Genomic DNA, 26,242 nt, shown 5'->3' with positions numbered 1-26,242 from the left:
CATCCATGATTGCAGCTCAATTATAGCATTTTAAATTTCATTCTGACTAGTTTTTACTTCTGTTATCTCTGCAGAAAGGCATTCTAATCTATTTTCAACTCCAGCTAGTATTCTTATCCTGATTCTAAATTCTTGTTCAGACATCTTGCTTGTATTTGTGTTGGTTAAATCCCTGGCTGTCGTTTCTCTGTGCTCTTTCTTTTGGGATGAATTCCTTTGTTTTGTCATTTTGAAGGGAGAAAAGGAATTAATGAGGTAGAAGAATTAAAATTAAAAAAATTAAAATAAAAAATATTAAATTAAAAAATTAAACACAGACACACACACACACACACACACACACAAATCTTATAAATGATTCTAGATCCTAGGTGTGTTTTGGTCTGGGTGTTGAAAGTGGTTTGACAGATTAGAGAAAAAAAAGCGGGGGGAAGGAAATCTTTTGAGAATTCGAAAAAATAAATACACTGAGGTAGACTAAAATGAGATGATGGGAGTAAAATAGAATTTGAAAAAATTTACAGAAAAGTAAAGGATATAGTAGAAAAAATTGAAGAAAAATATTTTTAATAAAAATGAAAAATAAAAATGAATTTTTCTCTTTCTGTATTCAAGAAAAAAAAACAAAAAAGAGAAAAAAGAGAAAAAAAGAAATCATTTGAAAATTTGAAAAAGTGAATACACTGTAGTAGACTAAGATAAAATGATGAAAGTAAAATAGAATTTGAAAAAATTTACGTAAAAGCAAAAAATGTAGTAAAAAAATTAAAGAAAAATATTTTTAATAGAAATTTAAAGTAAAAATGAAGTTTTTCTCTTTCTGCGTTCAAGAAAAGGAAAAGAAACAAAAAAGAGAAAAAATAAAAACAAAAAAGAAAAAAGAAATCATTTGAAAATTTGAAAAGGTGAATACACTGTAGTAGACTAAAATAAAATGATGGAAGTAAGATAGAATTTGAAAAAATTTTCACAAAAAGAAAAAATATAGTAAAAAAATTAAAGAATATTTTTAATAAAAATTGAAAATAAAAGTGAATTTTTTCTCTTCCTGTATTCAAGAAAAAGAGAAGTAGTGTAAAAGAGAAAAAAAATGAAAATTGAATAGATGGACCTGCTAACAGATTGAAATAGGACTGAAATTACTTCGTTTTCCCCTAGAAGTCTGAGTATGAAGCACTTTATAGTCCATAAACTAAGCAGGTGGTGAGAGTTGTGTTCTTGAAGAGCGAGGTTGGCCCAGTTGGGAGGGTCTTAGTGTAATGGCTCCATTATCCACTAGATGGCGCTGCTAGCCTCCTGGGGTGGAGTGTTGAAGCACTCATAGGTGCGTATGGGCATGCGCGGGAGCAGTGAAAATGGCGCCAGCCAGCTACCCAGTCTCTAGTATCAGAACACTGTTCTCCCCGATCAGCAAATGCACACCCATCCTCCATCTTCAGCTTTCATCCACTACCCGGTTTTTCACTGCCCGTGACCAGGCCCCAGGCAGTACTTCTCTCCCGAGTTTTGTCTCAGATGCGGCTGTTTTCTCCGGCCCCTTACTTCTGAAGGACTGCAACTTTGACCCATTCAGCCCCTCTGTAGGAGGGTCTCACTGAGCAATGGCTGAATGTCGGCCATACCCAGGAACACTTGCTGGACCCTGCTGCTGCCCCGAGACTGTGGCCAGGTGCCAGCCGCCCCAGAAAAAGTTTGCGAGATAGTGTAGCAGCAGCGTTTCAGGGATTATGGAAAATCGCAACACACATCTGGCACCAGGCTTCACCTTCAACAACCTTGCCCCAGCACCAGCGAATGTGGCTGCCTTCTGGGGTCTGCTGGAACCAGGTGGCTTCAACAGTCTCTACCAAATGTCCTTCCAGCAGTGGAACTGCTTTTCCTCGTGTGGCCTGAGGACCCCCCGGACCCCACTCTGTTCCTGGGGATTCGCCCTTCCCACCAGAGCACTGCCAGGTATCGAGCTATGGAGTTGCAGACTGCACTCCCCTTGTTTACAGTCTTAATAGAATTTAAACCCTGTCCTTTCTCCTTTCTCCCTTTTTAGTTTAGTCCCTGCAGCTGTTTCCAATTTTCCACTTTCTCTCCAGCTGCTTTTGGGGAGGGGTGCTTTTCCCGTATTCTCCCCCCTCCCCAGTCTCCATTCTCTCTCTGCTCACAAAAGCACCTCCCTTCCCACTCTCCAAGTTCTCCTCTCTGCGCCATGTACCTGCTGAATTCTGTGGTTCAGTTGTGCAGATTGTTGTGTTAATCCTCCTATCAGTTTTCTAGGTGTGTAGAATGGTTTAGTGTTGGTCTGGCTGTATTTCATGGACGGGAGACACTCAAAAGACTTCTATGCTGTTCTGCCATCTTGGCTCCGTTCTATTGATTTATTTTAATGTTTATTTATTTTTGAAGGAGAAAGAGACAGAGTGTGAGTAAGGGAGGTGCAGAGAGAGAGGGAGACACAGAATCCAAAGCACACTCCAGGCTCTGAGCTGTCAGCACAGAGCCTGATGTGGGGCTCGAACTTGTGAACCACGAGTGATATCATGACCTGAGCCACCATCGGATGCTTAACTGACTGAGCCCACCCAGGCACCTCCTTGTCTGGTGGTATTAACAACAGATTTTGGGAATGGAAATTAGAATGGAGATAAGTACTACATGAGAATTATGCACAAAAAAGATGCCAAAGATGTTTCCTATTACTATTCTTTTGCAGAGAAAAGTCTGATCATGATCTTTGTTCAATTTGACTTTGTTCAATTAGCCTGTACAGCCATATCTGAGGGAAGTCCCTTGTACGGGGGACTGAAAGGTGGGAAGTGAGGACAAATGTTAGATATAGCATTACCTATTTAATTTTCTGCAATTTTGGTCTCAAATTTACATTATTTTATTGGCTTGATGCACTTTGCAGAAGAAATTACAAATCTGAGTGAGCAGTGAGAGGTATGCTTTTTTGGAACATGCTCTATTTCAGTTGAGGCCCTCCGTTATCCACCAGCAATAGTTACTGCTCTGAGAATGTTGTTTCTACCTGCTTGCCTTCTGGCCAAGGGGGAAGGTAGAGGGTTCAAACAGCCAAACCAGACTCAATGTGAACAGGCCGCTTTATTTTCTTTGTTGTCATTGGGCAGGCAAACAGAGCACATTGAAAGTTTGGGGTTATGAAAATTGAAGAGATTTAGGGAAAATTTACCTTCATCCTCCCTTTTACTACATGTTGAAAAAGGTGTCTAAGCTGAGATGTTTGGGGAAGTTAGTTAATGGCTCTTTTATGGAGTGAAAAAGACTAATGAGTTGTTTTCATTGATAAGATCCCCAAATAATTGCTCAAGTCTTCTATCAGCCTAGCTAATAATAAAAGGGGCGGTATATAACCCAAATAATTCTTGACTATCTTGAAATCTGTTTCCATCTGTCAGCTCATCTCCCAAACATTAGTTTGGTTAGTTTAGTGACGGGGGAACCCGTCTCTGTACCTTCCCCTCCACTGTGGGAGCAGCACAGCAAACCACATGGCTCAGCCTCCACCAGTTCTCTTTACACATCTCCCTCCACACAGTCCCCCAGGGTAACTGCTGAAAGCTCTCTTCTTTTCCTCTGTGGACCTTCATTGCCATACTGCCCTTTCTCTCACCTCTTCTTGCTCTTCCTTCCAAAATTCAGATCCCCTGCACATGGCAATTACTTTTGCATAGCTCATTAGTAACTGGTCTCTGCTCTTGACTTGACTGTTCTTCTTTATCCCAGCAAATGAATAAAATGATCTTTCCACACTTTAACACAACTGCTATTGCTATTATTACCATTATCACTAATCTTTGCTATTACTCCCCTCTTTACCCTTACCAGTGATGAAGATGATAGTGAAACAATTCTGACTTTTTTTCGAGCACTTGTACCAGTATAGAAATATCTTGCACGCAGGTGAGAAAATGAACTCAGTGGTTAGCTGATGGCCACCAGTTACTCAATGGAGGCAGAACTGTAGAGCATATGGGTTTGTAGCTTATACCTTTTGTGTTATAATGACATTTAAACATTTAAATTTATCAATAGAATGCATTGGTTTCAGTTTATCTTCTAGTTTACTAACTTGAGTGAATTTTTAGCCATTTTTGTTGTGTTTTTCGGGGCGGCTTCCACTTGAAAGCATGCGCAGGATAACTTATTTCATTGTCTCTGGCAGAAAGAAATGAAATGAGAGCCCAGTAAGAAATTAGAAGGGAATCGAAAGGATGAACCTATGTTTAGGGTCAGTGGGCTGGAACTGAGCTCGTAGTGGCTCAGAGCTATCAGCTGCGTGCATCTCTTTCTAACACTGGTCAGTGACTGTAGATTGGTAGCTGAGAATCAGCCATGGTGAGATTATTTACACCAGAGAAGTCACCAAATGCTGCTGTATTTATTTCTTGTGGCTGCTGTGACAGGGTTCTGTAGTCAAGGTGTTGGTAGGGTCGTGCTCCCTCTGAAGGCTCTAGGGGAGAATCTGTTGCTTGCCTCTTCCAGCTTCTGGTGGCTCCAGGTGTTCCTTGACCTGTGGCCACAGCATTCTACTCTCTGCCTCTGTGGTCCCATTACCTCCCACTGCCTCTCTCTTATAAGGGCACATGGGACTATGTTTAGGGACAACCCAGCTAACCCAAGGTATATCCAGGACAAGCTCCTCCTCTTAAGATTCTCTTTTTTTTTGAGAGAGAGAGAATGAGAGAGAGAGAGAGAGAGAGAGAGGGAGAGAAAGAGAGAGAGATATCACATGCATGTGTGCTCAAGCAGGGGAGAAGCAGAGAGAGAGGGAGAAAGAGAATCTTTAGGAGGCTCTACACCTAGCTCAGAGCCCGGCACAGGGCTTGATCATGACCTGAGACCATGGAATCATGACCTAAACCTAAATCAACAGTCAGATGCGCAACCCACTGACCCACCAAGTCAGTGCCCCATTAAGATTCTTAATTACTTCGTTTGCCACATATAGTAACATTCATTGTTTTGCAACATAAGGTAATAATACAGGTTCTGGGGATTAGGACATGGACTTTGGGGGCCCACCATGTAGCCACTACAGGTGCAAAACAGTCTCTTCTCCCACTGAACTGCTGCTTTACCTGCATACCACCGGTCCTGTGTTCAATAAAAATGGTTACCTGGTGTGACCTAGGGCTTCAGAGCAAATGCCACCATGAATTACTGGTGCAGTAAGAGCAGTGTGTCCTAGTTCAGTGTCAGCCCTGTCGAGGAAATACCTTCCTCACTTTGAAGGGTCAGCATGATTGATTAAATTATCAGCACATTAAAGTTAAAATTAAAATCCGCCATTCATCACAATGGATGGCACTGGGGGCACCTGGGGGACTCGGTTGATTAAGCGTCCGACTCTTGGTTTCAGATCAGGTCCTGATCTCATCGTTCGTGAGTTCAAACCCCATGTTGGGCTCTGCACTGACAGTGCAAAGCCTGCTTGGGATTCTCTGTCTCCCTCTCCCTCTGCCCTGTTCTCTCTCTCTCAAATAAATAAATAAATAAATAAATAAACAAACAAACAAAAAACAATGGATGGCACTGATGTTTTCAAAATTGTAAAATGATATGGAATGGCCATGATACAAACAACTTTATTCAACAAAGTCCTGAGTTCATGACTGGATTGTTTCAGATTTCCTGTGTTTCTAAGCTTCCCCTTACATCACACATATGGTCTTCTGTCTTTCAAAAATATCCCAATGATAACTTTTCGTGACCATAATCACATTATTGGATGAAAAATCTATTTATAGAGCATGGATCAGGGGATGTTTATTGACAGTTTTGGTAGGTACTTAACTAAAGAAATGAAATTCTGGGGATGACACCCAATCTCTCAGATATTTAAAAATGATACTTGATCAAGGATTTGTGATAGCTTACCTTGCACTGCCAAGATAGTCTGGAACTTAAAGTTGTTCTTATTCATTACTTTGGCATATTTAAATGAATTTTTAAAAAGAAAGTGTAACTATACTTATCCATATTATCATCATCAGTAATTTCCAGTAGAACTGGAATGCCACCAAGTTCCATCAGTTTTATGGCTATTCTCCATCAGATAGTTATTTGGCTAACACAAGTTGTTGCCTTGAAGATGGATTGACTCTTAAAAGCAAAATCCTTCTGCATGAAGCCTACATTGATCCAGGAAAGTGATCAAGCTTTAAATTGCTTTTCAGATGTAGTTGGTCCTGAGGCAGGCCATTAAACATCTGCTTCCTCTAGGACAGTGGTTCTCTATCTCGGCTGTACATTAGAATCACCCAGGAGCTGATACAAATCCTAAAGTGCAAGACCAGTTATAGAGGACTCTGTAAAACTGGTGCTTCGTCTTCAGTAGTCTTTAAACTACCCAGGTGATGGTACTGTATTAACAAATTTGGGAACCAAGTCATTGCTCTAGGAAGAAATAATCCTTTCTCTTCTCCCAGGTAAAATGAATCCTCAGAAATAATCTTTGACCAGAGATGCTAAGTGTCCCCAGTATCATCGTTTTACTATAAGACTGGGATTATAATCTTTAAAAAAATTAGCTGTTTAGGTGTTTATGGTACTTGTTACTAATAACCAGGTTTTTTGTTCACCCTATGTGGGAAAGAGCATGGTACTTTTGAGAATCATAGAATTTATTGTACTAGGTGCAAGTAATCTGAACTATTAATTACTCAAAAAAGAAAAGTGTATTCATTTTATAAGTTAATCATGCTCTATTTCCACTCTAACCTCAGGTATCTTACTATACCATTTTACTGCTTATTAGCATATGCAGGTAATGATGGGGGGTATATATCAGAGATGTTGAACAAACAGGAGAGGAATAAAGTTAAATGGATTTCCAGATGTAAATTTTTTTAAATGTTAAAAATTTTAAACTATGAATTCTACACATTTTATAGAAATGGCACATGCTCATTGTAAAAAAAATCAAGAAATGTAGAAAATTTGAAAGCAACATATAAAGAAAAAAATCTCATATTTAGAAATAACTAGTATTAATATTTCCTAAAAATAAGCCAAATATGTCTCTGTTTATATAAACTGATAAAAGAGTTATGCAGATAAATAGACATTTTTAAGAGACTGGGATTCTGCTATACATCATGTTTTTAATATTAAAATTATTACATTTAATTTTGCTTGAATTAACAGAAGAAAAACATATTTAAATATAATAAAGAAATTGTTGAACTTCAGAGGTATATTGGACTCAAAAATTCAGAAAATTTAATATGAAAATCATTAAGAACCTGGAGTCATCATATTCCAGTTTTACAGAGTAAGAACTGATGACTTCTTGATATGGAATATGAAGGATTAATAGTTAAAAAATTTCTCCCACTTCCTTGCCACAACCCGCTGATAATTTTTACTTACAGTTTTACATTGTTAGTTTAGAATATTTACATTTATTTTATTTTTAAAAATTTTTTATGTTTATTAAAAATTTTTTTATGTTTATTTATATTTGAGAGAGAGAGAGCATAAGCAGAGGAAGGGCAGAGAGAGAGGGAGACACAGAATCTGAAGGAGGCTCCAGGCTCTGAGCTGTCAGCGCAGAGCCTGACTTGGGGCTGGAACCCACAAACTGTGAGATCATGACCTGAACCGAAGTCAGAGGCTTAAACAACCGAGCCACCCAGGCACCCTAAGAGTATTTACACTTCTAATGTGCAACACAATATCTACGGTTGTTTACAATTAGTTCCCCTTTTCCATAGTTTCTTCATCACTTATGACCAAAGTTCCATAGTGTATATATTGTTTACCACTAAATTTTCAACTCCCAAGGATTGTTCTAGCACAGCAGATTTGTTAAATAAATAGCATTCCTGGGATATTTGTAATGATTAATATCTTAGTTGGTTGGGCTTATAATTGAGTAGTTTTTGTTTTTGTTTTTGTTTTTTATTTTTAAAGAGGGCTATTGGTTCTATATTCTTTGATTCCTTTCAATTTAAAACTCTCATTTTTGTTTATAATTATGATTTTCACTTTCCTTCAAATATAAATATAAATACCATCGCATTTTGCAATGGAGAAGCCTGAGACTCTCTGGCATTTACTCCCCTTACAGATAGTTTGTTTTCTCTCTCTGCAGTATTCTTCATTCTAAAAGTTTAATCACTAGGACTTTTTTTTTCTGGAGAGTTGGTTGTTCTGTATCATAGTTTCATTAAACATAGTTTACTCTTTTGATCTGTAGATTCAGATCTTCCTTGATTTTCTGTGTTATTTGTTTAACTTGTTTTTCTCTTTTGGGGATTCTTTTCTTCAAGGCTCTCATGTTTGCTTATGTTTGATCATTTTGCCTGATCTTAATATGCACATTTTCTTTAACTGCATTTTTATAATTCATTAGGATTATCGTAATTCTTTATTCTATGCTGTTAATATGGTTTTCAGCAATACATTTGTGGTAGCTGTTTTTTTCAAATTAAGTGTCTAGCAAACTATAAAAATTTCAGATAATGTGAGAATAATATGAAGGAGAACAACAGGGAAATAACAGACAATAGAAACAGATTCATAGGGACTCCAGATATGGAAATTAAGACACAAGTTCTAAAATTAGCATGTTTATTATGAGGAAATAAAGACAATCTTGAGAAATTTGGCAGATACTAGAAAGTATAAAGAACCACAAAAATATGAAAACAAAACCAATAAAATGTCTAGAATTTCAAAACATAGTAACTAAAGCTATAAACCCACTGGATTGTATTCTCAGCAGGGATGAGACATAATGAACCAGAAAATACATCAGAAGAAAAGAATCAGAATGAAACACTAATAGACAAAAAGATGGAAAATGCATAAAGAGTAAAAAATGTAGAGGATATAGTGAAAATATCCAAAAAGGGGAAGGCAGCACAAAACGAGGTGGAAGCGATATTTGAAGAGATAAGAGCTGGGAATCTTCTAAAAAGGATGAATGCCTGAAATTGCAGATCATGAGGCCCTCCAAAACACCAACCAGGTAATTAAAGCAATTCTACATTTAGCACATGAAAATAGAAGAGCTGGCAGCAGAGGAAAGGAAAATATCAAAAGCAGCCAGGGACTGGGGAGCTGAGGAGGGGATTCATATTTCTTCCACAAAAGTGACAATGTAACTGATAGCTTACTTCTCAAAATCAGAAACAATGAATGCCATAAGGAAATGCAGTAACATTTTTGTAGTGCAGAAATAAAGTAACCGCCAATCTAGCATTACCTACTTTAAGGTGAAGTGAAGACATTTAAACAAGAACAAAACAGAAACTATGTCATCAATGGATCATTATCAAAGAAAAATCTAAAGAGTGTTTCTTGTGAAATGGGTAGATAATTTAGAGATATGGGGAAAAATGAAAAGCTGTGAAAGTATAAATGTGTAGATAAATTGAAATTAACATTGACTATATAAAATTATATAAGAATAAATAGTAACAAATTATATAATAAATTTTGTTGACGTTAAAAATTAAAAATTTAGCATTTTTTATGTGTTTACAACACTTGTTTTTTTTTATTTTTTATTTTTATTTATTTATTTATTTTCAATATATGAAGTTTATTGTCAAATTGGTTTCCATACAACACCCAGTGCTCATCCCAAAAGGTGCCCTCCTCAATACCCATCACCCACCCTCCCCTCCCTCCCACCTCCCATCAACCCTAACACTTGTTATATATATATGTTTTTTTTATATATGTAACAAGTGTATCACAAATATCCAATATGTAGGAATCAATCTAACAGAGGGCTATGAGAGTACTTTACACAGAAAACCAGAAAAAAAAATTGAGAAAAATACGTATGTATAATATTAGACATTTGGAAGTAATCACTAGCAGAACTAAGGACAGAAAGATTAAATGAGCTAAAAATTGTTTTCCTGGAGGAATGAGAAGGGGTACAAAGAATATGATTGGGGACTGCTTCTTTTGGTAAAAGCCTTTCTGTACCATTGGAGTTTCTAAACATGTGAATGTATTTTTTTTTGTTAAAAATACTTATGTATTTTTTAAACCCCAAATTTAAAATTTTAAAGTTTAAAGTTCCCCGAGAACTGCATCATTTAACTTATCAACTCAACCTTTTAACTGACCCCTTTCTTCAAAGTCCTTTCTTATTTATAATATTTCTGTTTTATCATTATCTATTTTATTTTCTTTTTTAATTCAAACTTATTGACGGCAGAGATTCTTCCTTATTTTCCTTACATACTCCAAGGGCCCAGTGTGGGTTATAAGTACATTGTATAAGAGCTATTTCTAGATCAACACTAGTATAATCTTGAATGCCAAAAATATGAAAGGACAAGGATACCATTATGCCTACACAAAATCTGGACAAAAATAAGCTGTTCTGAGTGAGAATCTTGTCTGGATTTGAGTTTTAGACAGAGAAAATCTGAATTTGAGAGGTTTTCTGGGAATAGGAAAAATACAGTTTTTTGGAAATATTTGGTAGCTTTTCAGGATCCATAAGCTCTATGAACAGTATAATTTTGGTGAAAAAAAAAAAGTAAATTCGAACTTCTTCCCCCATCCCTAAGCTCATTTCTAACCTGTGGTATGAGGACTTCTATTTGGAGAGGGGACTTCTCAAGTTCTCTCATCTGTCTCTTTCTCCCCCTGTCCCTCTCTTTATTCCCTTTGTTGGTCCTCCAGAGTCAAAGATGAAGAGGGGAGACTAGTGAGGGAAGTGTAAATGTCTCTAATGTAATCAGTGCTGTAGGTAACTGGTTGTTGGTGCCTCTGTGGTACTTACCAATGCTGGCCCTCTCTTCCTTCCTGATACTCTGAGACTTTGTCTTTAATCTTTTCTCTATTTGAAGAAGTTCCTTCACTTAATCTTTAAGGGTTTGTCTGCTAGTGACAGATTATTTTAGATTTTCTCATTTGAGAATGTCTTTATTTTCTCTTCATTTTTAAACTTTATTTTTGAGAGAGAGACAGAGTGTGAGCAGGGGAGGAGCAGAGAGAGAGAGAGAGAGAGAGAGAGAGAGAGAGAAAGACAGACAGAATCTGAAGCAAGCTCCAGGCCCCAAGCTGTCAGCACAGAGCCTGCCGCAGGGCTTGAACCCATAAACCGCGAGATCATGACCTTAGCCGAAGTTGGACGCTCAACTGACTGAGCCACCCAGGTGCCCCAATTTTCTCTTCATTTTTAAAGGATGCTTTCCCTGTATAGAATTGGCAGTTACCAGATCTTTTCCTTCAGTATTTGGAAAGATAATATACCACTCTGGCCTCCATGGTTTCAAATGAGAAATCTGCTATCATTTTTTTTCCCCAATTTTTTATTTTTATAAGCAATGTATAGTTTCTCTCTGGATGCTTTTAATGCTTTGTTTTGTTTCTAGTTTCTAGAAATTTAATTATGTCTTTCCTGGCATGGATGTCTTTGGATTTACCCTGTTAATAGATTGTTCAACTTCTTGAATCAGTAGGTTTCTGTCTTTCACCAAATTTGGTAAGTTTTCAGCCACTATTTCTTAGAATACTCTTTCAGTCTTCTTCTCTTTTACTGGGATTGCAATGATGCAAATGTTAGGAATTCTTGTTATTGTTACACAGATACCTGACGCTCAGTTTCTTTTTCTCAGCGTGTTTGCCCTTTGTTGTTGAGATTGAGTGGTCTACTGATCTGTCCTCAAGTTCACTAATTCCATCTTCTGTCATCTCCATTCTACTTTTTAAATTTTTTAAAGGTAATTTATTTATTTTTGAGAGAAAGAGAGAGCATGAACATGAGTGGGAGAGGGGCAGAGAGAGAGAGAGAGAGAGAGAGAGAGAGAGAATCCCAAGCAGACTCTGCACTCTCAGCACAAAGTCCAATGTGGGGCTCGAACCACATTATGACCTGAGCCGAAGTAGGATGCTTAACCGACTGAGCCACCCAGGTGCCCCAAGCAAGCTTTTATTTCTATTATTTATCTTTTGTATCTACATTTTTAAAAATTCTTTAAAAATAACTTCTATTTTTTTTTGAGATATTCCAGCTTTTTCAATTTTCTCAAGAGAATTGCTTGTTGAAGTGTTTTTATGACTGCTCCTTTACAGTCCTTGTCAGATAATTCCAACATCTGATTCATGTTGGTGCTGACGTTAAGTGATTGTATCTTCTCATTTAAGTTCTGTTTTTCCTGGTTCTTGGTATAATGGGTGATTTCCAGTTGCATCCTGGACACTTTGTTCATTATGTCAGGAGACCTGGTTTCTATTTCAGTCCTTTATTTTTTGTCAGTCAACCCTATTTAGGTCTTCACTCAAGTTCTGGACTACTATTGTGGACTGTCATTCCAATGACAGTTTAATTTTCACAGTGGCATTGTTCTTGTCTTTGTCTGGTGATGCAGTGACTCCTACAGGTCCCTGTGAGTGCTGCCTGAGGGGGTGAAAGGAGTTTCTTTAGACTGGGCACTCAGTGTCACTGGGTGGAGGAGAGGATATTTAGCTTCATGAATACAAAGAGGCTTCCTAGGCCAGGAACCTATTGTGGCTAAATTCCTTTTTCCAGAACAAAGAGAAACAGGGAAAGATATTTTCTCACAAGGTGATACATGCAGAAGAAGCTGTGAGAGCTCTTTATCTCTTGGCAAGGAAACATTCCAGGCCCAAGGACTATTCTCATGTAGTCTAGCGAGGAGCAGAAAACTGCACCTCCCAACAGTAGGAAACACAGCACCACATTAAAATACCATGACTAGTAAGTTCCAGAGAAACTGTACTGAAAGAGTGTGAGGGCTTAAGTCCACCTCATATGCTTATTAAGATTTTAAGGGGCACCTGGGTGGCTCAGTCAGATAAGCACCTGACTCTTGATTTCCACTCAGGTCATGATCTCACAGTTCATGGGATCGAGCCCTATGTTAGGCTCTGCACTGAAAGCATGGGGACTGCTTGGGATTCTCTCCCTCTCTCTCTGCCCCTTACCCACTCATGCTCTCTCTCTCTCTCTCAAATTAAATAAAATTAAAAAAAAAAAAGATTTTAAGTAGTTGAAAGTTTCCCTAAGGAATGAAGAAGTACTTTCCTTTGGCAACGTTCTTGGATTTTTATTAAGAACATCTTATATTTCATGTTTAATTTTAAAAACTAGTAATAAAAAGATTTCTGAAAATGTTTAAAACAAACAAAAATGAAAAAATTACTTATGGCTGCTTGCAAATATAACTACATTTATATTTGTATATCCTCTGACATTTATTGTTTTCAGAAGAATTTTGAAATCCACAATCATTTTTAAGGTGGATTGTAGATTTATTTATTTTTTTCCAGCTTTATTGAGGTATAATTGACAAATAAAAATTGTATTTGTATTAAGGTATATATTGTATTGTGGTATATATAAGGTGTATATAAAGTATTGTATTAAGGTATATAACGAGATGACTTGATATATGCATACACAGTGAAATAAATACCACAATAAAATTAACACGTCTATCACATAATTATTCTTTGTGTGTGGTGAGAACAGTTAAGATTTACTCTCTTAGGAAATTTCAAGTCTATAATTTGGTGTCATTAACTATAGTCATCATGCTGTACATTAGATCCCTAGAACTTATTCATCTTATAACTAACATGTTCAAACACTTTGGGGACCCTGGGTGACTCAGTCAGTTGAGAATCTGACTTCGGCTCAGGTCATGATGTCACAGTTTGCAAGTTGGAGCCCCGCGTCAGGCTCTGGGCCTGCCAGCTCGGAGCCTGGAGCCTGTTTCGGATTCTGTGTCTTCCTCTCTCTCTCTCTCTGCCGCTCCTCCACTCGTGCTCTCTCTCTCTCTCAAAAATAAACATTAAAAAAATTAAAATGTTTGAACACTTTGAACAACATCTCTCCAAATTCCTAAGCACCTAGCCCCTGGCAACTACCATTTTACTGTCTACTTCTATAGGTTCAACTTTTTTAGATTCCATATATAAGTGAGATCACCTAGTGTTTGTCTGTCTGTATAAGGTTTATTGCACTTAGCAAAATATCCTCCAGATTTACCTACATTGTCACAAATGTCAAGATTTCCTTTTTCTATGGCTAATTGCTATACTATTGTGTGTGCATGTGTGCGTGCGTGTGTGTGTGTGTGTGTGTGTGTTTACCACAGCTTCAGTGTCCATTCACCCGTCCATGGCGAGCCTGTTACCAGGTACTCAGGTGTGTGTAGATTCTATCTGATCCCTGGGCTGACAACACTGCCTCCAGGACCCTTGTCAGTAGGGCTGGTGCTGGGACAAGGGCCCCATTGAGGGCTCACAGTTGGATCTGCACATAGCAGGTCTGCTACCAGGTGTGTGGATAATGGGACTCCTGCCAGATCCCTGGGAGAGTTCCTGCCGGGCCACTGGGAGGGTCCCTGGGCAGGTCGGACTAACCTCAGACTGCAGCTGTGAGGAACTAGAACTGAATCAAAGGACTGTTTCAGGGTCTGAAACAGACAGATGGTACTACTGACGGGATGAAGCCCAAACAGGTCTATTGCCCAGTCTACAGGGGGTTGGGACTGTTTCTGAGTCTGAAATTGGGATCGCAGTTGGTGAGCCTGCCACCTAGACATGGATCTGCCTTCTCAAAATTGTCCTCCTTGGTTGTGTGCTCCTGTGGAGTTTTGTAACCTCCTGTCTGGAAACCAAGGCTCCCATAAATTCACTTTTATCCATGGAGGCCATGGGGGAATATGAGCGAGGGACTTCCTATTCAGCCATCTTGTTGACATCATTCTCAAAGTATATAGTCATTAGCTATAACCTTTTATAGAACTTTGTCCTTAAATTTACATATGCACATGTATTCTTACAAAAACATAAACATGCTTATGCTATGTTTATTATTCAACTACTATGGGGATGGGGTCAAGTGGAAAAGAGAGGTAGACTTCCAAACGTCATTCTTGCTTAGGGGGTCGTAGAAGAAGCAGTGTGTTAGTGGAATTGGCAGTTGTAGCATAGCTTCCAATTCATACAGCTTCTTGGCTGTTGTAGGAGCAGCAACTGTCTTGGTGGTGTGGCTCCCAGAAGCAGTGAGGTCTCATGGACATACCCTGCAGTCCTCCCACCAGTCCTAGAAGTGATTCCACAAACTGTTAATTCCCTGCAACCATTTTCCTTCATTAAACTGATTAGATTGTTTCCTACTCTTCTGTTGTGGTTGAACTCAGACTTATATACTTCTCTTCTTGCTGACATCCCTCATGTCTTTGAGTGATTTTATTTTCTTGGACGCGTCACCTTATTTTGGAGTAGGGCAAGAAGAATCCTTTTTTCTCCTCTGGTAAGGAGGAGGAAAAAGCCACACTACTTCCCCAAAGGTTGCTCTCTATGAAGGGCTCTCTTCTCTTCCTCTTCCCTAGTCTTTTGCTTACAAGGATAAGGATAATGTTTGGGTGTGGCAGAATCAGTTCAGATGTCACTAAATAACTGGAGGGGCTGTCTGGCCCTCAATTATTTGTGGCTCCTTCTATCATAGGAGTACTTTACACCCTCAAGGTTTCATCTTTGGGCCCCCGTTTGTAGTGATAAGGCAATGATGAAACCCCTCCACACAACATCTGTTCCAGAGGCTATTGAAGAAATATTGATCAAGAAGTATTGTTAGCTGGGGCTCCTTTTTTTGCAGTAGAGATGGAGAGACTGCACTGGTTTGAACTAAGTTCACAGGACAAGGTGAGAATTTGAGTGTGGAAGTCTTAAAGAGAGGGCTGTGGCAAACAAACAAACAAACAAACAAACAAAAACAAACAAAAAACCCCACGAAACAAACAAGCTTTTCAGGCCCCTAGCTTGAATGTGGCATCATTTCCTGAGATGGCGACTGTGGGAGGAATTGTAGTGGGACAAAGGTCACCATATGGTTTTGGACAAGTGTGAGATGTCTCTTGGGATGTGCAGATAGAGGTAACAATAGGAGAGCTGGTGCAGGAAGAGAGGCTGTGCTGGAGATGTAATGTTGCAGTTGTAGGGTTTGAAACTCGGTAGACAAGATTGTCCAGAGAGAAGAATAGAAGAAAGTGAAGGGAGAAAGTAGTTCCTTTTATTGCTGGTTTTATTTTATTTATTAAATTTTTTTAATGTTTATTTATTTTTGAGAGAGAGAGAGAGACAGAGAGAGAGACAGAGAGACAGAGACAGAGCACGAGCAGGGGAGGGGTAGAGAGAGAGGGAGACCCAGAATCTGAGCTGTCAGCACAGAGCCTGATGCAGGGCTCAAACCCATGAACCGTGAGATCATGACCTGAGCCAGAGTTGGACACTTAGCCAACTGAGCCACCCAGGCTAAGTAGAAAAAAAAAAAAGTTTTTTCCTTTAAATAGTGTAAGTTTATCATGTTAGCATAGTGATGGGAAGCAGTAGTGAGGGAGAGGTCGAAGAAGAAGTGTTGGCCCCTTGATTGGCCAAAGGGCGCTTTAAAAAAATTATTTATTTTATTATTATTATTGTTTTATTTTAAGCAGAAGGGAAGAAAGAAGCTTGGCTATAGATGCAGATAAATTTGTAGCCACAATTATAGAAAGTTGAAGGGGTTCCCATCTTAAGACTCAGGAGGAGTCAAATGTCTTTTTGGTGCCTAAGAATAATCAGTGTCACTGGTTTCTGCAGCTATGAAACAAGCAGAGTTCATATTTGTATGACTTTATGAGCAGAAATTTTATCAATTGTCCGTTTTTTCTTTCTTTTTATTTTTAAAATATTTTTATTTATTTTGAGAAAGAGAGAGACAGACAAGAGAGTGAGCAGGGGAGGGACAGAGAGAGAGAGAGACACAGAATCTGAAGCAGGCTCCAGGCTCTGAGCTGTTAGCACAGAGCCCGACGTGGGGTTCGAGCTCACAGACTGGGAGATCATGACCTGAACTGAAATTGATGCTTAACTGACTGAGCCACTCAGGCTCCCCAATTGTCCTTTTTTTCCCCTAAATTATCCCTTAGCTGTCTATATTTCCTGGGGGAGGTGAGGAGGACTAGTATAAGTGAATCAAAGGGAAAAAAAAAATCAAAGGTTGAAAAGCCTTGTAGGACATAACACTTTGAAACTAAACTTTCAGGATCAACAATGTACATTTTCTGAAGGAGACAAAATGATACACCCAATAGTAATAACCAGCAGGTTTTGTTTTAAATAGTACCTAACACTCATTGAAGGAAAACTTAACCTTTCACAACCCTTTATTAATTTTTTTTCTAAAGCCACGCATTCTAAGAATACTTAGAATACTAAGTATAATACTTATAATACTTATATATATATATAATACTTATATATATAATATATATATAATATATTATATAATATAATATAATTATAATACTAAGAATACTACTGATATTTTCTAGGCAGCTAACTACTGCACTTCTTCTACTGTAGAACCCACGCCTAAGATTGAGATACAAAAGATCCGCTCCTCTGAAATTGTTAGAAGCCACAGCAAAAGGACTGGGGCACTGACCAAAAGGGGATGAGTCATTCGTAGGAAAGCATTTTTCTCAGTGATGTAGGGCCCAGAGGCCGAAGGCGCACAGGCAAGACTGGCGATGTACTTGCAAATTAACGGCATGAAAGCCTCAGTCACTGTCATCATTCTCGGCACGTTCAGGACCATGGAGTAAAACCGCATTTCAGTACTGATGTATCTGCTGCCATTTGAGCCACTTTGCAGTAGATTAAAAAAGATGACGGATGCAATATTAACGGTAAAGAGAAGGGGAGGGGTGGGCAGGAACAAGGAAGATGACTTCACATTTCGCTGTGTATTTCCAAACCGCATTTCCTCTAAAGAGATTCTTGTTCATATTCTTATCCAGTGGTCAAATGAGCCCCATCCAAACACTCAGGCAGCATCTGGCTATGGGGGTCTAATCCTGATGAGTGTGCAATGCTTTCAAGAAAAGAAGACTTAAATAAGTGAAATGACTCAAGAAAAGTTCCAGGCAATAGCTGAGTAAGTATTAAATTGTGAGGAAGTGACAAATGCTGCTGGAATTCAGTAAAAACAATGAAGCACAGTGGGTTTGGGCAAGAAGGAGAGATTGTGGAAAGGATATGTCTTGAAGAAGGTGGCAGGGGTGAGAGGATTAGAAAGGAGGAGAGAAGCATATAGGAGGAGTGTTGTGACCAGGGTTCCCGGAGCAGGCTTCGGGAAGCATCGATGGTCATGATGCTGATGGAGATGTGATGTGGAGAAAGAGAATGAGGGATGAGTAGGATCTGAGGCAACACTGAAATGAGCGCCAGCCCAGGGGAGCCAGCTCCCTGGTCTAACCATGCCCTTTATGATGGATTAGTTCAGTAATTAACAAGTATAATTCAGTTCCTTCTTACTGGTTCGTTGTTACTTCGTTTCCTTTATTAACGAAAAATAGAGAAATTCTAGAATGCTGTCTGGTTCAATGCACCCGCCTGCTAAGGCAGGCTGTTGATCAGGCCCTTTCTCTGAAAGCAGGTAACACAGACAAAGAGGAAAAAAGGTGAGACAAAAGATGTGCCCTTGTGAGCGATGGGGTGGCTGCTATGCCCAGGGCTGACTGAGCTGGGGACCTGGGGTCACGTTGGGCGATGCGAGCCTCTCAGTTTACTCATTAGTTCTTAGACCAAACAGGAGAATTATGTCTCAGGGCTTTGATAAGTCATGTTCTTTCGGGGCACTGTAGTTCTGAGGATTTAATCAGCGATAGGTGGGGTGTGAGACAGCACTCTCCAGAGAGCTGCTGATAGTTTGCCCTCATTTACTAATGTCTCAGGGACACTCCACTGCAATGAACTCAGCACCGCAAATTGATCAGCTCCATCTGCTGGCATGATCTGCCCTCCTAGCAAAGCCAAGCCAACCTATTTCCTTACTTTAAAAAAAAATTTTTTTTCCATGCACTTGCTTGAACATTTCTTTCACTATAATTGCTACGTATTCTTATTTTTGTAGTATTATATACATGCCTATAAGTCATCTCGAATCTTTTTTTGAAGGAAATAAAATATAATAATAGTTTTTTCTTTGGCTTACATAAGAAATTATGAGGGGTGAAAACCCCTCAGAGAAGCCATCTAGGATATTTACCTGTTATGAGGTAGGATTAAACTAACCCCTACAGTCTGTTTTTAAAGACTTTCTGAGAGAAGTAACTTGTGATCTTTGTGATCCATTTTCATATTTGCCATGGCTCAATGTCAGGAATTCCTTTATGTTTAACCTAAATTCATAGGTTACATTTTTTTAAGTTTTTAAAATTTATTTATTGAGAGAGAGAGAGAGAGAGAGAGAGAGAGAGAGAGAGAGGGAGTGCAAGTGGGGGAGGGGCAGAGAGAGTGAGAGAGAGAATCCCAAGCAGGCTCCAGCCTGTCAGCACAGAACCTGATGTAGGGCTTGAACCCACAAACCTTGGGATCATGACCTGAACTGCAATCAAGAGTCAGATGCTCAATAGACTGAGATACCCAGGCGCCACCATAGGTTACATTTTAATAAGAGTTTCTCTTTTACTCACCTTAGGGGTGTTTGCTCCTTCTTGCTTCAGCTCTTAGTTGTCCCTTCCAACCTCAAAGTCGTGCATGGGAGATGCACCCACCCCATCTGGTAGGTCCCTGGGGGCCTAGGCCCTGGGTGTGGTAGGCACAAGCCTTCAAGAGAAGGTTCAGTGATTGGTGTGTGTGTGTGTGTGTGTGTGTGTGTGTGTGTGTGTGGACTCATACCTGAGGACCAGGAGTTCTGCTCACCAGATGCTTGGCAGCTGGCCAGGAGGGGTCCTGACATTTGGGCGGGTAGGCAGTTTGAGGCCAGTGGGCCTCTGTTGAGGTGTCACCAGGCCACCACAGTACTAGAGTGAGCTCCATAGGACTTTTGGATCTTGGCGGGTTTCCCTTTCAGGGTCATGTGTTCCAGCCCTGGCATCTGCTATGAGATCAGTCAGGGAGGGTGTCAGGACATGCTCCCACCTCCTACTCTTTCCCTCCAGCCCCCTTGGTGTTTTCACACCATTCCCCTCTGGACTTTTATCCTCAATCATGCAAAGCACACAAGACATGGCGACCCTCTGTCTACAGTAGAGCAGGACTGCTTCTTAGAAACACAGGACTAATTTCTTAGAAACTCTCCAGTAGGTGAGAAGAACAGCTTTCATTAAGTGTTGGTGAGTCACTCCTTCTCAAGGAAGGAGAGAATAATTTTCCCGGAGAAGCAAAATGACAACAGATACCTCCCCCAAATAGGGCTTTTATATTTTGACTCCCAAGGAAAATGAGCGGAACTGAATAGCATTCCGATTTATCTATCTATCTATCTATTTATTTATTTATTTATTTATTTATTTAATAGCATTCTGATTTAGTTGTCACAGCACATCATAAGCTTGGTGATGATTATTAAAATCATAAAATGGCCTCCTTCTATTTTCTGGCCACAATAAGAACAATTGTTTTATTCTTTCAAAAATTAATTATTTTCCAAAGCTTGTCATCTTTATTATTTTTCTTGTGTCTTTCCCCAAATCTTCATATCTTTCTTTAAAATCAGGCCCTACTACTACTCAGTGCTCGTGAAGGCTCTGTTTGATGCAAAGTCATATCAGGGTCTTAAGTGACACTTTGGTAGCCACTTGTCCCGTGCAGATTTTAGTTTTGGAATTGTTATAATTGTACTGCTTTGCTAAGGCATGCTCGCTTTGCTCCATGTTATCTGGATAGCCAAACTTTTGGCAAAGCAGCTTCTGGCGAACCCTGAGATAGAGGTAGTGGAACAGTTCACGTCTTAGAGAAACTACCTCCCAGATGCCTGGCCTCCATGCTGCTGCCTTGGGTCAGTTTGATGGCTTTTTAGTTTCTATCCTGGGACTCCACCTGTTTTAGTCCAAATATATATTAGGTGTAAGTTACATTAACTCTGTCTTGAAGATGGCGTAGTCAGACAGAGGTTCATCTGTCTCCCATGACAAGAAGTCTGAGGTTGTTGCCCGGTAGCATTGGTTCAGCTGCTCATCAGCATCACCGGGGTCCTAGCTCTGCCCTTCTTACTTCTGCTACCTTTCATTCTCATATTTTTGGTCTCATGATGCCAAATGGGATCTACAGCTCCACACATGGTACCAGTGATATATGTGCGTGGGGTGGAGGAAGAGCTGAAAGCCCTCAGCACCCTCTTCTCTTGCCTAGAAATCTGAAGCTATACTTCACTGGCCACATCTTTGGCCACTCCTACCGGCACAGGAGAGTAGGAAAGAGATGAGGTTTTCCGGCCTTGATGGCAGAGAGGAGCACAAGAGAAAAGGGCTGGAAATGGCTGTTTGATCACCTAACCACCAGTGCTGCAAATCACACAAGAAAGAGGCATTCCAAAGTTGTTATTTAGGGTGGTCCCTGTACAGGAGCTTTGCCAACTTGTTGTTGGGGAATTCCTCAAATTAGGGGAGGTAAGTTCTGTCTTCACTACTGCAGATGAAAATACCAGAAACCCACTTTCCCAGCCTTCCTTGAACTAAGGTGGGAATCTGAGAGGGAGAGGTGGGGTGGGGGAGAAGCCCATGTCCAGTTGTACTTGAAGCCAGTCTTACCCCCATCCCTCTCCAAAACCATTCAGTTGTATGGGTCGGTATACATAGGTCATCACAGTTTTTTCCCGAAGACAATTTGGGTTGAGGTTTCTGTCACTTGAAAGCAAAAGCATCCGAGTTAACACATACTTAGAGTAAAATTCTTCTGGTATAAAATAATAAAACTACTTCACTGGTATAATTTTTGTTTCTAAAAACTTCGTCAGCTTGCTTAGACCAGTTAAAGCCACAAATCCTTGTTCTTTCTTCTTCTCATTACCCCCTCTTCCCACTCCACTGTAGCATGGTGTCTGTGTTGTCTTAAGGATCTTTATTCCATAAGATAAATCATAATGGACATAAATTCCACTTGCAATAAAGCTATTCAAAACTCTTCTTTCCCCATCCCCCATACAACATATATTCCCATGGGAATATTACCATATATTTACATTGTTTCAGAGAATATTTGGAGGTTGTAGTAGCCAGCTTCTAAGACAGCCCCCACTCATCTCACCTCCTGATATTCATACCCTTCCGTGCTTCTGTCTCACATTGAACCAGGTTGGTCTGGTACAGCATATACCCTGATACGTTGCTAGTGGTGATCCACTGATTTGTCCTAAAGATTTTGGCAGTCAGTGCACAAAGAAGGAGACACAATTAGTATGATCCAGAAAGAGACTACTTCAATAGTCCTTAAAAAGAACATTGTGCAATATCATGAACAGATGTTTCAAAAACAATGTTTTCAGTAGAAATAAATTTGCTCCTATTTAGACTTATAGTGTCTAATAATCATATCAGTTGTAAGAAATAGAATGTTTTCCTTCAAAAATGGAATAGGCTTAATTCTAGACCCAGCAAAGATGGGTTCAAGTATAAAGAACTCACCAGTATGAAGAAATTAATGAGAGTCGGAGCTCACAATTCAGATTCGTCTTCGATGAGCACTTTTTAAAAAATGGATTTTTTAAAGTTTATTTTTTTCTTTATTTTGAGAGAGACAGAGGGAAAGGAGGGGCCAGGGGAGGGGCAGAGACAGAGGGGGACAGAAGATCCGAAGTGGGCTTTGTGCTGACAGCAGAGAGCCCAACATGGGGTTTGAACTCGTGAACTGTGAGATCATGACCTGAGCTGAAGTTAGATGCTTAACTGACTGAGCCACCCAGGCTCCCTTAAAAACTGAATTTTTAATTAATTGTTTTACATGAGAGTGCATTTAAAAGACTCACTGAGAAGTAGGATCTATGATCATTAAACAGTTGGATTTGGCTGATAAATCCCTGGAAAATAAACCTCCCAAATGTTCTTGAATCTGCTTTCATTTATATATAAGACAGCTAGAAAAATACAACAATATCATGGTGTAAAAAAGACAACTAACTAATCACATCCTGTGTGGATTTCTTAGATCTAAGTCTTTTTAAGGATAATATACATTAGCACATAACTTTGGGGCACTATAATCAGGAGAATGAACCCACAACAATGTGGATAAATTAATTCAGTGTTGTGCTGCAGTTGGCTTGTACCAGCTCCCTTCCCGACTCTGTGATCAGTGACTGCATGCTGGGAGCTTGAAATCAGTCAGTTGTTATAACTTCTCCAGCACACTGCTGGATGAATTTCTCAAATAGAGTGTTGAGCAAATGAAGCAAAACAGTATATATGGTGTGATCCATTTATAAATAAACTACAAAAATTGGCCAAACTAATCTACGCTTGTAGCGGCCAGGAGAGAGAAAGGGTGGTGAATGAAAGGGGCATGAGGTGGGCCCTGGAGGTGTTTGTGAGATTTTATTGCTTGATTTGGGTGCTGGGATCATGGATGTATTCACTTTTTGAAAATTCATAAATATGTACCCTTCTGAATTGTACATGTTTCCATATGTACATTATCCTTCAATAAAAAGTTAAAAATAACAAAAAAGTAAGCAAGCCATTAGATTAAAAATGAGTCTTTAAACAAGATAAAGAGTTATAAAACAAAAACAAAAGACAAAGATGTATAATAGAAGGCAACAAAATCTGCAAAAAGCAAAACTCTTCTGTAGGAATTGGGGTCCTGGTATTTGACACATTATATGTGTCATTGCATAGGCGTGGAATCAATGAACCAATGGACAGTTCTCTTGAACCAATGGACATTTCTCTTAAAATCCTCCTCCAGTCAACTCTGCAAATACATTATTTCAAACATTGTTATAGAAACTCTTTTTTAATTAAAAAAAATTTTTTTTGATGTTTATTTATTTTTGAAAGAGAGAGGCAGGCAGAGCATAGGCAGGAGAGGGTCAGAGAGAGAGGGAGACAGAATCTGAAGCAGGCTCCAGGCTCTGAGCTGTCAGCACAGAGCCTGACGTGGGGCTCGAACTCATGAGCTGTGAGATCATGACCTGAGCCGAAGTCAGACGCTTAACTGACTGAGCCACCCAGGAGCCCCATTAATTGTTTTTATCAACATAAAAATGTTTCCTAGTTAAGTATTTAAAAAGTATCAATTCTTGGGATGCCTGGGTGGCTCAGTCAGTTAAGTGTCCGACTTTGGCTCATGTCATGATCTCATGGTCTGTGAGTTTGAGCCCCACATCGGGCTGTGTGCTGAGAGCTCAGAGCCTGGACCCTGCTTCCATTTCTGTGTCTCCCTCTCTCTCTGCCCCTCCCTGCTCAAGCTCTGTCTCTCCTTCAAAAATCAATAAACATTAAAAAAAATTTTTTTTAAAGTATCAATTCTCTTTGTGCATACATTTTTTTTGCAATCATACTTAACTTTGCAGCAAATAACATGAGACAGGCAACAGGAATGATGAGATATCTGGAAATAATTTTATACAATGCATCAAGGAATGAAAGAGAAATTCCCTATTTACAAGTGAAAAAGGCTCAAAGAGCCTCTTCTTGTAGATTTACTTAGTCCATAGTGATACTTCTGCAAGTGACTGCTTATGGTGGGTGTTGCTGACGGGCAGATTCGACTTTTTATTCCCACCAAGCGTCTCTTATTTGGTTCTATGAAAGTTTGATAATTCAGTTCCATTGCAAGAGTAGCTTTTGTGGTTTACTTGCAGAAAACCCTCTAGAATTCATCTGTTAACATCGGTAGCAGCTCTTCTATTATTAGACAAGCAAAACAAAATAAAACTTTTTTATTTATGCCATAAAGTATCATGTAATAGCATATTATACAATATGATAAAATATATTCTTTTTCATCTATTTCTCTAAACTTCCTAAGATCTTACTACAATGAAAAAGGTGGTATCAGTAAGGAGTGGGTTGGACTCTATTAAATATCTTCAGGAAACCCTCTGTAAATGTTTCTTTCAACTAAGCTTCTGATAAATACTTGGATAGCAGCTCATGTCTATTGCTCTTTATTTGGATACCGTAGGATTTTTTTTTTTTTTACAATTGTAACTACTTATTAAGGACTTTTAAGTGGATAACTAAAAGGAGTTAATAGCTGAAAATATCTGAGGGGATCTGAACCTACTCACTTATTTATTTATTTTATTGAAGTATAAATAGACATAAAAATCTGATTAGATTCAGGTGTACATCACAGTGAGTCAATATTTTTATACATTACAAAATGATCCCCATATTTAGTCGTCATGATCTATTGCTATATGAAATTATTTTAATATTTTTTACTATATTCCCTATGCTGTACATTACATACCTAAGATTTATTTACAGTTGACCCTTGAAAAACACAGGTATGAACTACAGAAGTCCATGTTTACATGGATTTAAAAATAAACACAGGGGGCGCCTGGGTGGCTCAGTCGTTGAACATCCGACTTCGGCTCAGGTCATGATCTCGCGGTCTGTGAGTTCGAGCCCCGCGTCGGGCTCTGTGCGGACAGCTCAGAGCCTGGAGCCTGTTTCGGATTCTGTGTCTCCCTCTCTCTGACCTTCCCCCGTTCATGCTCTGTCTCTCTCTGTCTCAAAAATGAATAAATGTTAAAAAAAAAAATTAAAAATAAATAAATAAATAAACACAGCATGGAACTCTAAATGTATTTTCTGTTCCTTATGATTTTCTTAATAAGGTTTTCTTTTCTTTAGCTTACTTTATTGTAAGAATAGAATATATAGGGGCACTTAGGTGGCTCAGTTGATTAAACGGCTGACTCTTGATTTCGGCTCAGGTCATGATCTTGTGGTTCATGAGGCTGAGCCCTGCTTTGGGCTCTGTGCTGATGGAACAGAGTTTGCTTAGGATTCTGTCTCCTTCTGTCTCTCCCTTGCTCGCTCTCTCTCTCAAAATAAATAAATAAACATTAAAACAAATGATAGAGTATATAATACATGTAACACATACAAAAATATGTGTTTTTTAATGCTTACTTTTGAGAGAGAGAGAGAGAGAGAGCGAGTGGGGGAGGGACAGAGAGAGACAGAGACACAGAATCCGAAGCAGGCTCCGGGCTCGGACACTTAACCGACGGAGCCACCCAGGCACCCCTACAAAATATGTGTTAATCAACTGTTTATGTTATCAGTAAGCCTTCTGGTTAGCAGTAGGCTGTGAGTAGTTAAGTTTTGGGGGACTCAAAAGTTACAAGCAGATTTCTGATTGCATGGAGGGGTCAGAGCTCCTTACTCCCACATTGTTCAAAGGTCCACTATGTTTTATAAGTAGAGGTTTATCGCTCTTAGCCCCATTCACTTATGTCCCCAGCCCCTCTACCCTCTGGCAGCCCCCAGTTTGCTTCCTG

The 26,242-nt window shown here is 39.3% G+C and overlaps 1 pseudogene; it reads right to left on the bottom strand.

Moving 5' to 3' along the window:
- Positions 1-20,549: 20,549 nt before the first annotated feature.
- The window catches only part of LOC107179814, a 50,227-nt pseudogene continuing 44,534 nt past the window's right edge, over positions 20,550-26,242 (bottom strand).

This window comes from Panthera tigris, chromosome B1, assembly GCF_018350195.1.
Source record: "Panthera tigris isolate Pti1 chromosome B1, P.tigris_Pti1_mat1.1, whole genome shotgun sequence".
In the NCBI taxonomy this organism is placed as follows: Eukaryota; Metazoa; Chordata; class Mammalia; order Carnivora; family Felidae; genus Panthera; species Panthera tigris.
This window is presented reverse-complemented; position numbering and strand designations above follow the sequence as displayed.